Genomic DNA, 12,170 nt, shown 5'->3' on the forward strand with positions numbered 1-12,170 from the left:
TAACTCTGCCATCTATATGGTCTATACGTAATATATATATTACAGCTCGCACCAAAAATCCATGTTCACTTAACGTTTCCTGTTTCGAAGCAAGTTTCGAATCGTTTTGAATGTGTTACTCACGAAAAGCACATCATAGTCAGAAAACTTCAAATCCAATATGAGTGTAAAGGTAAAGGGTCAATAATAATCTGGATTGCAGATGATGGGGAAGCGGAAAGATCGAAATTAAATATAACTTTTGTCTGACGATATGTTCTCAATTTCAATTGATTTCTCTTGTTGGAATTTGGCATTTGGCAAACAGTGATTGAACCGCAAACAATAAAAAAACAAAAACAAAACAAAAACACTGTATTGGATAAGTGACTGGTGGCTTTCTGCTGAAAACTATGCCGTCAACTACCGTATCCTCCTGACTACCAGCAATTCAAATTTGTCCTCTGTGGTGGATCTTTTGAAACCTGAATATCTCCCACCCAGTGCATACGATTGAATTAACTCATATTGTGCTCTACAGAGGACATTCACAACTTTCCATTGATACCAAATGTGTAATGTGACTCTTAAGAACACATTAAAGAATTATTTTAACTGTATTTCAGCCTAGCATTAAAGTGTTTTTTTTTAAATGTCCTCTGTAGTGGACACATTATAGCTTAAAAATAAAAACTTTTTTTATTTTTTATTTTTTTTCAAAAAATGTATTTTGCAGTATTCCAGTTAGTTCACAAAGATTGGGGAATATCAAAATAAAAATGATTGGACAATTTTTTTTTTTTTTCTGGTAATCAGGAGGATATGATGTTTGATGGCGTACAGTATAATTCCCTTTCAAAATGTTCTCCAATTCCAAATCGCACTACATATTCCAGTCTTTCCACTGCAAGTTACTATTGTGGTTGTTAAAAACCGCGCGTTCCGCTCAAGGCCCATTTGCCATCCGTTTGCCCGAAATAGGCCACATAACAGCAGCACATTGTCCACACAAGGTCACCGCTTCTCCGCGTCAGTCTGATGCCACCCACAACGTCACGCTTGTGTTGTGAGTGCGTAAGCCGGGATCGTGGCTGCCGTGCGCGCGTGAGTAAGTAAGTCGCTCGCTAATCTTTTCCCACGTGCGCCACAGGAACACGTTGCGGACGCTGCGTCTTACTTACTTTCATCTGTTTGTGTGTCAGGTCAATTGAGGTTGTGATCACTCATCGTTTTATGGCCGATATGCTAAATAGGCAATTCGTGCGTGCGTGCGTATGATTAAAGAGTGTCCCCGCATCCCCTAGTACGACACCAGCGCTCATCCATTCCTAATTAGTGCATGATCAATAGCGGGATGTTGTGATGGCGCGTTTCCGAGCCGGGCAACGGTGACATTTGAGCGGACGGGGATTACTCAGTTGACCTTATCGCTGTGATTGGAATTCAGTTGTGCCACTTCCTCACACTGGACTGTGAGGAATGTTTAAAACCTGCAAAGTTGTTGCATTTTTGGACCACTTAAGGCAAGCTGGCATCATAAAGCATCTTATGTTATACTTAGAGTGGCTCAATAGGTTGACGACACTCAATAAGCAAACATTTCTTGAACATGATGCACGTTAGTAAGTAGAGTAATAACCAGGTTTATTATAGTTTTGGAATTTTCATTTTAGTTAGTTTTTATTTCGTTTTGAGTTTGTTTTGTTTTTTTAATTCGTCTTCAGTGTAGTTTTGTTACTTTTTATTAGTTTTAGTTGTTTAATAAATGCTTAGTTTTAGATAGTTTCAGTATTAGTTTTAGTTTTTAAAAAAAAATTGTATTACTTGTGCGCAGTATTTAAAAAAAAAAAAAAAAAACACCATGGGAGCGACGGCATCTGAAGGTGCTTTTCTATTGGCTACTGCTAGATGACATCACTTCTGTGTGACAACGCTTTCAAACGTACTTATTCCGGTGAATATCAAAATAAATCTACTTAAAATCACATTTATAATCATTCCCAAAGGCTTATGCATTAAATTAATTACCAAAGACGAAGGACATTTTTGCTGTAATTAGTTAGTTTTAGTTAAAATGTAGTAAAATGTAGTTTCAGTTAGGTTTTTTTTGTTTGTTTGTTTTTTTTAAGCATTTTCGTTTTTATTTAATTTCGTTAACATTTTTTTTTCTCTTTAATTTTAGCTAACCAAAATAATCTTATTGAATAATAAATTGTCATTCAACAGTCCTGCCATATATTATGCAGCCTGTAACACAAGGCATTTCAGTTCTGTAGTATCTCAGTCTGAACACTAGGGGCACTATAAAAGCTGTAGTCTACTTTGTGGTTCATTACGGACAAAGGGACGGTACCATACTCAGTTAGTTTTATAATGTGCAAAATTCCTTTCCCAATTCCAAAGAAAGCTTGGAGGTAATTGACTGCCAAACATTGTGCAAATACTATTTGTTTCAAACGATACTGCATTACTTTTACATGAAACACAACTAAATTGTCACAAGCACATCTCTTGTGTAGACGTGTGTGCAGACCACTCGCTGTCATCTCAAGGTTTTTATATCCTCAGAAGAACAAGTGTCGGCATATCCGTGACGACGATCAAAGATCTTTTTATAACTCTGTGTGTGAGACAATGTGCTATTCTCCTCTTTCTGTGGTTGAGTTCTTGTATCGTAATCTCAAGGCGCGCAAAGACGCAAGCATTCCGCCTCAGTGCTTCATGTTTGTTTTTCCATGTTTGTCCCAAATGAGTTGGCGGGTTGTGTGAGTGGAAAATAATTAAACAAGGGAAGAAAGGGGGGGGGGACACACTTCCCCCACGCTGAAAAGCAGTAGCGTGCAGAGGGGGGAGGGGCCGAAGGTGTTGAGGGGGCGGGGTCAACGGTCGGGGGGTGGTGGTTCCACACCACACGCATCTCCACCTCCACAAAGGTTATTATTATACTTACCAAAAAACTTACAAAATAAAAAACAAAAAACTTCAACTACATTTAACTTTCATAGCGTTAACTAAAATGGTAATTTTAAGCAAAAAAATGAAAATAAAATGAATGCATTTTCATAAAATAATAATAAATTAAAAAATAATGAAGCCGCTCTTAAAGGGATGTTTGACTCATTGAGCCATTTTCAGCAGTAAAAAGTTAATATTTTGTCTATATGTGATAACTTCATTATTTTTCATGGGCAATTAATACCTTTAAAAAGTAACTTTTCTACTTGCTGTCGACTGATGATGACATCACCTGTGCTGAGGAAGTAGGCCAATTATGGCTTAGTTTACTGACCAAACCCAGAAAACAGGTCAGCTATGATTGGTTGTTAACTATTTCCACAGCACAGATGATGTCATCATCAGTCGACAGCAAGTAGAAAAATTACTTCTAATAATAATTTTTAATAATTGGACATGAAAAATAATGAAGTTATCAAATTCATTCTGGACAAAATATTAAATGCTGAAAATGAATCCAATCCAATCTGCTGAAAATTAATCCCTTTAAAATGAATTCAAACTAACTGAATTAAAAAAACTAAAAAATAAAAAGTCAAAACATAAAACAAACCAAAATTAAAAATCCAAAACTATTTTAACTAGGGATATTCAAAATTGCATGAAAATAAAGGAAATGTTCTATTTTCAATTTGTTCATAAAATACCAATATTGTATAAAATACACAATAAAATGAATTCTAATAAACAAAATTAATAATTATCCACTGGCCAGAAAAAAAAAGTCCTAATCAAAATATGTGGTTGTACACTTTAATGTGCATCTGCCAGACATGTATGCATTCAGTTCTTGATCACAAAATGAAGGTATCGGGCCCTGTCGTGAGTACCGATCCCTTGTAATATGGTCGGGTATCGGCCTGATACCGATACCTGGTATCTACTGGTACATACTCACCCATCCCTAATTATAACCCTGCTGGTCACCACAGAGCATGCATATCTCAAGGTTTTGTTCGCAGGTCAAAGCCAAATCAAATCATATAAAAAAAGAACCTCTTAAATTGGATTACTCATATCTCAAGGTACCCCTTTATGTTGCCTTGTTAGTGAGAGCGCAGCTTCTCATCCATTTTGTTCCTTCCGCTCATCTGTTTGCCTCTTAGTTTATTGTGCGTGACAGCCCTAAACACTAAAGTATACTGAGGTTGATTGCCGACCATTTAGGCTTGTGATTATGCACCTTCTTCATATAAATGCAGTTGTGCAAAAAAAAAAGTCCTCAATTCTGATATTTTTTGTTGTTGTTGTTTTTTTTCTGGCAGATGGGCTGATTTGGAAGGGTGGATATTTAAATAAACGGTCATTGCGGGAGTGCCAGTCTGAGGAGTGAGTGTTTATTTGTGCATGGCGCTTTCATGACGCGCACTCCATCTTTTATAGCCATTCAAACAGAGTCCCGGACGCGAGTCTGTCGGGCAAAAGCTGTTGCCTGCAAGTGCGAGCTTGTCATCCGGCGAAACCTGAGAGCGTAGCCCGCCGTGGCCTCCATGCGGATTTATAGAGTTTTGCCGCACTTTCCCGGACTTGCCGGAGGGGAAGCGGTGACTTGATTGTGTGAGAAATCGAAAGCCGTCACACCTGTTTGAAGCCTCGCGCCGCTCGGGGAGAAGCGGAGAGGAAAGAAAATTACGGCGCGCATAAATGGATGCCGGGAATGGGTGATATTACGGTGTGTGAGAGAGGGGGGGCTTGCGGAGCAATGGCTGTAAAAATGCAGTTGTGGGGAGTAAGACGGCACCAGGGGAGCATTTTTGGGGCAAAATAATTCCTCTGTAGAGCCTAATGCTGCCAGCTTAGCGATAACATGCGTGAGTAGAAGAAGATGGGTGGTTGAGCATTGAGGGAGAGAGTGGACGGGTTGGAAAAGCAGAGCGGAATTGATCGATTGAAAGCAGCAAAACGCGTTGAGAGCCTCACACGTCCTCACACAGCCTCACGTTGCCAAGGACGTCAGCTATACCATTCAAATTGCAGCATGTTTACATAAAGTGAAGGCAGCCCTATGCAATGGCTTGGAGAAAAGAACCACTCAGAAACTCTTCAGTCTTCACTGCACTTGATTTCATGCTCAAACATGTTGACATTCATTGTGCAGCTGTAAAATTTATCTCAAGCAATTATGCACATTTTTTATTTAGGTGAAAACTAATTTCATTGATTCAATTAATAAAGACACCATTGTATTAAATGTGTCTTAAACTACAGTTATAAATAGGTGTGTTATCATTTTCTGTGTAAAAGTTTAAATTTTTGCTGGCGGAAAATATCAACAAAACTGTCAATTTAGTCGACGAAAATTGCTCTTTATTTTCGCCGACTTTTTTTCACTTTTGGTAAAGTTTTAAATCCATCTGTGTCATCCATCCATGTTGGGTCATACTAGCTAGCTAACGCTTAGCTAACCTAGCCCATGCTAATGCGACGTCAGAGGCCAACGGCAAAACCAAACCCAATCGAATCGATACATTTGTACCATATTTGAATTGTATCGCACCCAGGGTATTGATCTATATATCAAATCGTCTTAGGAGAGACGCTCACCAAATCGACGTTGATTTATTGTTTATTTCAATTTAATTAACTTGGAATGTTTTGACATGATGACAAATGGTTCAGACGTAGCATATTGAATCCAGTGATAATTTCGTCGACGAAAAATTTTCATCATGTTTCGTCACGTAAAAAAAAATTTCAGATGAAAATGAAACAAAAACTAAAATAGAAGTCATTCATTGAGACGATTAATGATAACTAAAATTGACTGACAATTCCGTCAATGACTAAAACGAAAATGAAAACAACACAGTGAGAAAAATTGACATAATCCAATCCGAAGGAACGAAATACGGGTTACACTTTATTTCGTGTAATTGTATTTAATTTTATTTATTTCATTGTGCAGCTGTAAGATTCATCTCAAGCAATTATGCATTTTTTTTTTTATTTAGGTGAAACTAAGTTATATTATTGTCACTTTGTCAGTTCAACATGTTTCATTGAAACAATAAAAGACACCGTTGTAATTAAATGTATCTTACGTGTTAAACTACAGTTACAAATAGGTGTTGTAATTTTCTGTATAAAAATATCGACTAAACTGTCAATTTAGTCGACTAAAATTGCTTTATATTTTCATCGACTAAAATTGGATCAGAACTAAATTATGACTAAAACTTTCATTAATTTTAGTCAAAAGACTATAACTACTACTAAATTAAAATTTCTTGTCAAAATGAACACTGATTGAATCAAATTGTAATCCCACTGAATCAAATTGCCCAACCTCAGTTTGCACACATCACTCTTACCCTCGGGATGTCCCACGTTGTGGTTGAGCTCCTGAATGATTCAACACACCCTATTGCAGGGTCCATTTTCTCGCTGCTTCCTGATCCGGAAGTTTACTCTGCCGATTATCGGACCCCCGCCCCCCGGGCCACCACCTTAGCCGTCGCTATGCGATGCTCTGCGCTTTTTGCCCTGGCGCCTATTTACCCTCCGAGCCCTTTCGCCAGCTATCTCTCATGCTTTGCGTGGAGCATGCATGGCCACGTATAGAGCCCGGAGGAGGAGGTAGTGGAAGATGAAGTGAGCGGCTGAATATAAAAGTAGTATAAGCGATTCGGGTCAGTGAGGATGATGACGTGTTGGCAGAGGCTCGTGGCAAATCACCAGGAATACTCAAGCAGTTATGAGGCGATGAGCTCCTCCTCCGGGTATATTTGCAGCCAAAACATCAGAGAAAAACATCCTCTCTCTCTCTCTTTTTAGTTCCCAGATTGATTCCGCCTCCAACATCTTCTCAGCCAGAGTGGCCGCTGCTATTACCAGATTGGCTTTTTCCAAAGAGAAAATGTTGAAACCTCAACAGGTGCATTTATCTCAAGGTGCTTTGGGTGAATTTGTCTTTTTAAAAAAAACAACAAAAAAAACGCAGCGGCTATCCTTTAATCGGAAATATCAGATTGGCGCACAACTCTACGGTATGACTCACTTGTCGTCGTGCGACGTCCGAGAAAAGCGCCACAGGGCCGTACATTTATCTCTCTGGGAAGCCTTGCTTAATACGCAGCGGATGTAAATACAGAAAGCAAGAAAGCATTTTATATAAACGCCGGCAATCTATCGACTGATTCGCCATTATCCACGCTTGGCTCCGTGGTCTGGGATTAGCGCTAATCATCACTGTTATATTACACACTATAATCCGCTGATAAAAGGGGGCTATTATGCCTCAATAATTGCGATAATCTGATCTCGATTCCTTCACTCTGCCCCCAATTATTTCATCCCCAAATCATCTCTGAATGTGTGCCCTGGGCCGATGGGGTGAATATGATTTCCAAAAAGAACACTGATCTTTTGGAACGTTAAAGAGCTCATAAAGCTTTAAAAAAAAAAAAAAAAAATTTAAAGTTGTAAAAAATATATATATTGCATTGTATATAGTGGGTAACTATTATATTGCAAGAATCTCCCAAACACAAAATGGGGGGAAAAAAAGGTGAGGAGAACAGCTGAACTTTATTTGGAGTTACTCAGAAGCGCGTTAAATCTGCATTTTCTCCCAGGTAAAATAATCTGCCAGGTGACTACTGATTACATGGTCGTATCTGTAAAGCTGACATTTAAGGTACAGTGTCAAGAAATATGAAGTAAGAAAGCTAGTAGTGGTATGATAAATAAATCTCATTATTTATTTGTGGGTAAGTGATGACAGTTTTTTTTCTCTAAATAAAAACCCACCCCCTTGATTAATCACTTTCTGCCGTTGGGTAAATAATTTGCTATGAGGAACTATGGTATGTTAATAGCAAGAATATTGGACTGCGCCTATTCCATGTTGGAGAAAATCTCATTCAAGAAGTAACTTTATTTTGACCCGATGAGAATAAACTCATTAAAGCCCCAGTGTGTAGCTCACGACCGCCATCTATCGGTCAAACAAGATAATGCAATGATTTTAAGCACACGAACTACGGCGTCTCAGAGAGACCCTACTTCAACAGCCTACCACCAATTTCACCGGAACAGAACGCAAACAACTTCTGGTATTCCCTCGAGTGATGACGTAAGTGAATTGCATTTGTTAGACATACTGTACAGATCCCTAATAATTGTGATTTAGTCATTTAATTTCAGAATTAATATTTTTGTCGGCATTGTTTGGACATACTGTACGTCAGCTAATGATAATGGCTATCTATGTTCATATTTGTTAGTGTAACTAAACCATGCAACAGAGAACACACAGTTATGTTATATGTTTTATAGACATGTGGACCATCTCAAAGAGGGCGAGGAGGGGGCGAGAGAGACGACGAGGAAGAGAACGCGGAAGAGAACGCGGTGTCTCGTAACGTACAATTATGTCATCATGGAAAAATAATTCCATTCGAGCATGCATGTGAATGGCTCAAAACATACCTTTGCTTGGAATATGTGGTATTTAGATTACATCGTTTGCTGATATGTTTAGTATATCGTGCAAAAATAATGGTGTTAACTGAACGACACATCTGCAACTCAGACTCGTAACCCCCCCGTGTCTTGTTGCTACTAACCACTCAGAAAAGTGCTGCTTACAAAAACATTTGAAACCCTTTACTCAGATATCGATTTGTCACCATGTTGAACAATTTTACCTAATAAATATCACTAAGCAACTTAATTAGTTTTGATTGAAGATACAACAGCTTCCTTGTACTTTGATGTGCAGGAATTTACATGGCTTTCACAAATAGTCTTGCTCATATAATAATGTACTTCATTGGCTCAGTGACTTTCAGTTCATTGTTTGGTACCTCATCTGACATACAATTGTTACCTTCTTGCAGAGACTCGTACAGGAAATGACCATGGAGGAACATGAAGATATCCAAGTCCAGCTGATAGACTGACACCAAGAAATACTTTTTGACACATTGCTGACACATCAGCACCACCATGATTTCCTGTACCTGGATCCCACATCAGCACCACCATGATTTCCTGTACCTGGATCCCAGACTGCAGCACCTTGGTGGACTTGTAGCAAATAAGTGACACTTTCCCAGATCCTTGAGGACAATACAAAGGTTTTTTACCTGGCATATAATTAGTCCATGTCTGACACTTGTTGTTGTAGTTTGTATAACTTGTATATTGTTGTTGTGTGTTAATTTGTACATTTTGAATAACTAAAAAAATACTATTTCCTTTGGCGTCAACATGCAGTGTTCAGTCGACACCTAACCTAACACTATTTTACATGACCAGAAATGTAAAACATCAAAAGCCTGGAGAATTATTATAAATGCTTGCAATGACAAGGAATTCTTCATTGGCCAATGAATGTAAGGTACAGTACATGAAAATGAATGAATAAAATAAAAGTCTACATGAAATGAACATATTAACTAAAAAAAAAAAAAAAATGCTGTTAGAATATAATGAGCTACATGAATTGCAGTTGTCCCAGAATTTTACCAATACGCTGTGCATTTCAAAATATGGAAAATAGACATACAGGTTTGGGCCAAAAGTAGTGTTACAGAGCAGGTATGTGTTGTACACAGCTAAAATATCTGATTAACTCAATACCATGATGGTTTTTTTTTTTTTTGTGTGTGTGTGCTGACATTTCCCCCCATTAACATTGCAACATTCCTCAAACTCTCCCGAACACAGTATGATCTGTAACACTACTTTTCGCCTACTCTATGATGTTATTGGGGCAAAATTAAGGAAGGCTTGTCCATTGATTGTGTGAACAGACACAAAAAAAAAATGAAAGTCACTGATGAAAAAATGAAGTCACTTCAATGTTTGCTGGTTTTATTAAGTTTGACATGCTCCTTGACTGCACAAGTACATGTTATGGAGTGAGGGCATGTTCCCACCAACGATGATATCATATTCTTCAAAGGCTTGCTGAGGAAAGTGAGGGAGGAGTCACTCCATGGCTTCAGACACCTGGTCAGCAGGTCCTGTGTAAAACAAGTGGTGCTTGTACATGTGACCATTCCGTATTGCTTCACACAAAAAGTTCATGTAGTGTGCAATGCCGTCCATATGTAAATGACATACCAAGACGTCGGCTGACTTCAGTTTGTTGCAGCTCAGATATGGTAGGTGGAGATACTGGTGGTACAACACCGAAGCCTTCTGGGGTCCTCCATTCAAGTGTCCTCATTCGGGGCATTCCAATATGGCTGCTGACTCTCCCCTTGATATTTTTTTTTCTTGCAGGTCGGTGATGTATTTAAACGGTGCATGAATGCTTGTATACATCAGAATATGGTTCTGGAACCCCTCAAGTTTGGCTGTTGATCTAGTGTGACACAAACAAAAACAAAATTATAAAATAAAATAGAATAATTGATGATACTACTATATGTCACCAACTTTCCAACAAAGCCCCCAAAATAGAGGTAAGATCTTTAGTTTTTGGGCCCAAAACATTGTATTAGCTAGATAAAAGTAACTTGACTGCATACTGCATAGAATATGCAAAGGCTGCTTGCTTGTCGAATTTCCGTGGAAAACGTGGCAGCCTGTAAATTCTTGTGCACCCAATTACACAATGGACCAGTACACACTTGAGTGAGAGAGTTCAGACTCTAGCAGTGCTTACGGTACAGCCAGCATTTAAGTCCAGAAAGTTATTCCCTGCCGAAAATTAATTTCGAGAACACTATTTTCACCAACCACAACGAAAATAATTTTCAACTCCTCCACTAATACAGTATGCTTTAGATTCTCCATTGAAGTTATGGGCAAATATACCTCCGAAATCACAGTTACATTACATTACACAATAACTTGCGCATTTACTCTAAATATAACGTGCCAGCGGGAATCTTTTTTTTTTTTCAAAGCAAGTAGCTACATAACGAAATCGTTCGAGTGGTGCGGAGTTGCTAATCAACAGTGATCGTAAAACAAAGGTACGAACATCGTATTAATTAGTACAGTGTATACTTTTCTCTCGCTCTCAAAACGTAAACACAAATGTACTCTTACTTACCGGTCAAGTAGAAAGCAGTCGAAGGCACCGGCACGTCCCAAACCTAGTCTGTTCCTCATTTCTCTCCATCTGGCAAATGCGGCTACAATATAAACTCTTGTTTTGTCGCGCTGAAATAAAATAAATTCCCAAAGTAAGTGTGATGCTTGATAATGCTCTCTTCGGGGACCGGAAACTCTTCTTCTTCGTGGACATGCGGTCGCCATACAAACCGGAAGTGCGTTTTAAAAACGCGTTAAGAAATGGAGCGCTGAAATTTGTGTTTGACGGCACCCGTAGCAGAAAGATGGCGGCGAAACATGGCGGACACTAGCAGGCGAGGCGCGGACATGTAAGATAATTTGCGATTTCTAGACTAACCGTTATATTTAAAAAAAGTAAGTTTATGCGATACAACATATCTTTTTACATACTACTAACACAAACAATTTTTTTTTTTTTCGAATGATTTATTGTTTCACCACTAGATGCCACTGTATAATACTGAGTGTACCTTTAAGTCTGACAATGTAAATGGAAATTAAATAATGTGATGAAATAAAGACAGGTAATAGAATTAAGTGATATTAAAAGAAAATGATTTGATGCTCTGGTACGAAGACATCCTGGAAAATGTCGAGGATTACTTTATATTGCGTTTAATTTAGTCATATATGTAAAATGGTAAGATAGTGTGACAGCTGAATGAACAGTAAATGGAAACTGAGTAATCAGAGTGGGGCTCAAGCCAAGATTGCACAGGGCCTTTTTTTTTATTATTATTTACTGCAATATCACTTTGAATATAGTGGTGGCTCTGCTGCCATTAAATTAAAGGAAATAACAAAATAATGTAAAGATTGACCTTTTCTATACGCACCCCTGAGTGCAATCGTGCATGAATTGGCGTGATCAGCAACGGGGGCATGTCTGTTTGTGCATAAATATTTGAAACTGTTCTGCACTGGTCAGCTCCATGGCTCTTTCTAGGTTTTGAAAACAGCACCCCAAAATCACTTTCAATTGCTGTCGTCGTTTAAAATGGAAGACACGCATCACAGCCAGCTGTCCACATCAAATTTTTTGCTGAAGGCAACTTCCCAAGCAAACAAAAAGCCTTTCATACTTTAATTGGAACTAAACACAAATCGTGTTATTAGTTGTTTCGTGTTTTTTTTTTTTTCCA

The 12,170-nt window shown here is 38.3% G+C and overlaps 1 protein-coding gene and 1 long non-coding RNA gene across 2 annotated transcripts in view; one reads left to right on the plus strand and one right to left on the minus strand.

The window, feature by feature from the left end:
- schip1 (schwannomin interacting protein 1) overlaps positions 1 to 12,170 on the plus strand; it is a 261,358-nt gene that overhangs the window by 175,906 nt on the left and 73,282 nt on the right. The window lies entirely within an intron of this gene.
- On the minus strand, positions 9,607 to 11,312 carry LOC144032988 (uncharacterized). The gene is made up of 3 exons (XR_013287843.1): positions 11,006 to 11,312; positions 10,066 to 10,309; positions 9,607 to 9,965 (listed from the first exon to the last, which is right to left on the minus strand). It is a non-coding gene; the product is annotated as an uncharacterized LOC144032988 (long non-coding RNA).

Source organism: Festucalex cinctus, chromosome 13, assembly GCF_051991245.1.
Source record: "Festucalex cinctus isolate MCC-2025b chromosome 13, RoL_Fcin_1.0, whole genome shotgun sequence".
NCBI classification, from domain to species: domain Eukaryota; kingdom Metazoa; phylum Chordata; class Actinopteri; order Syngnathiformes; family Syngnathidae; genus Festucalex; species Festucalex cinctus.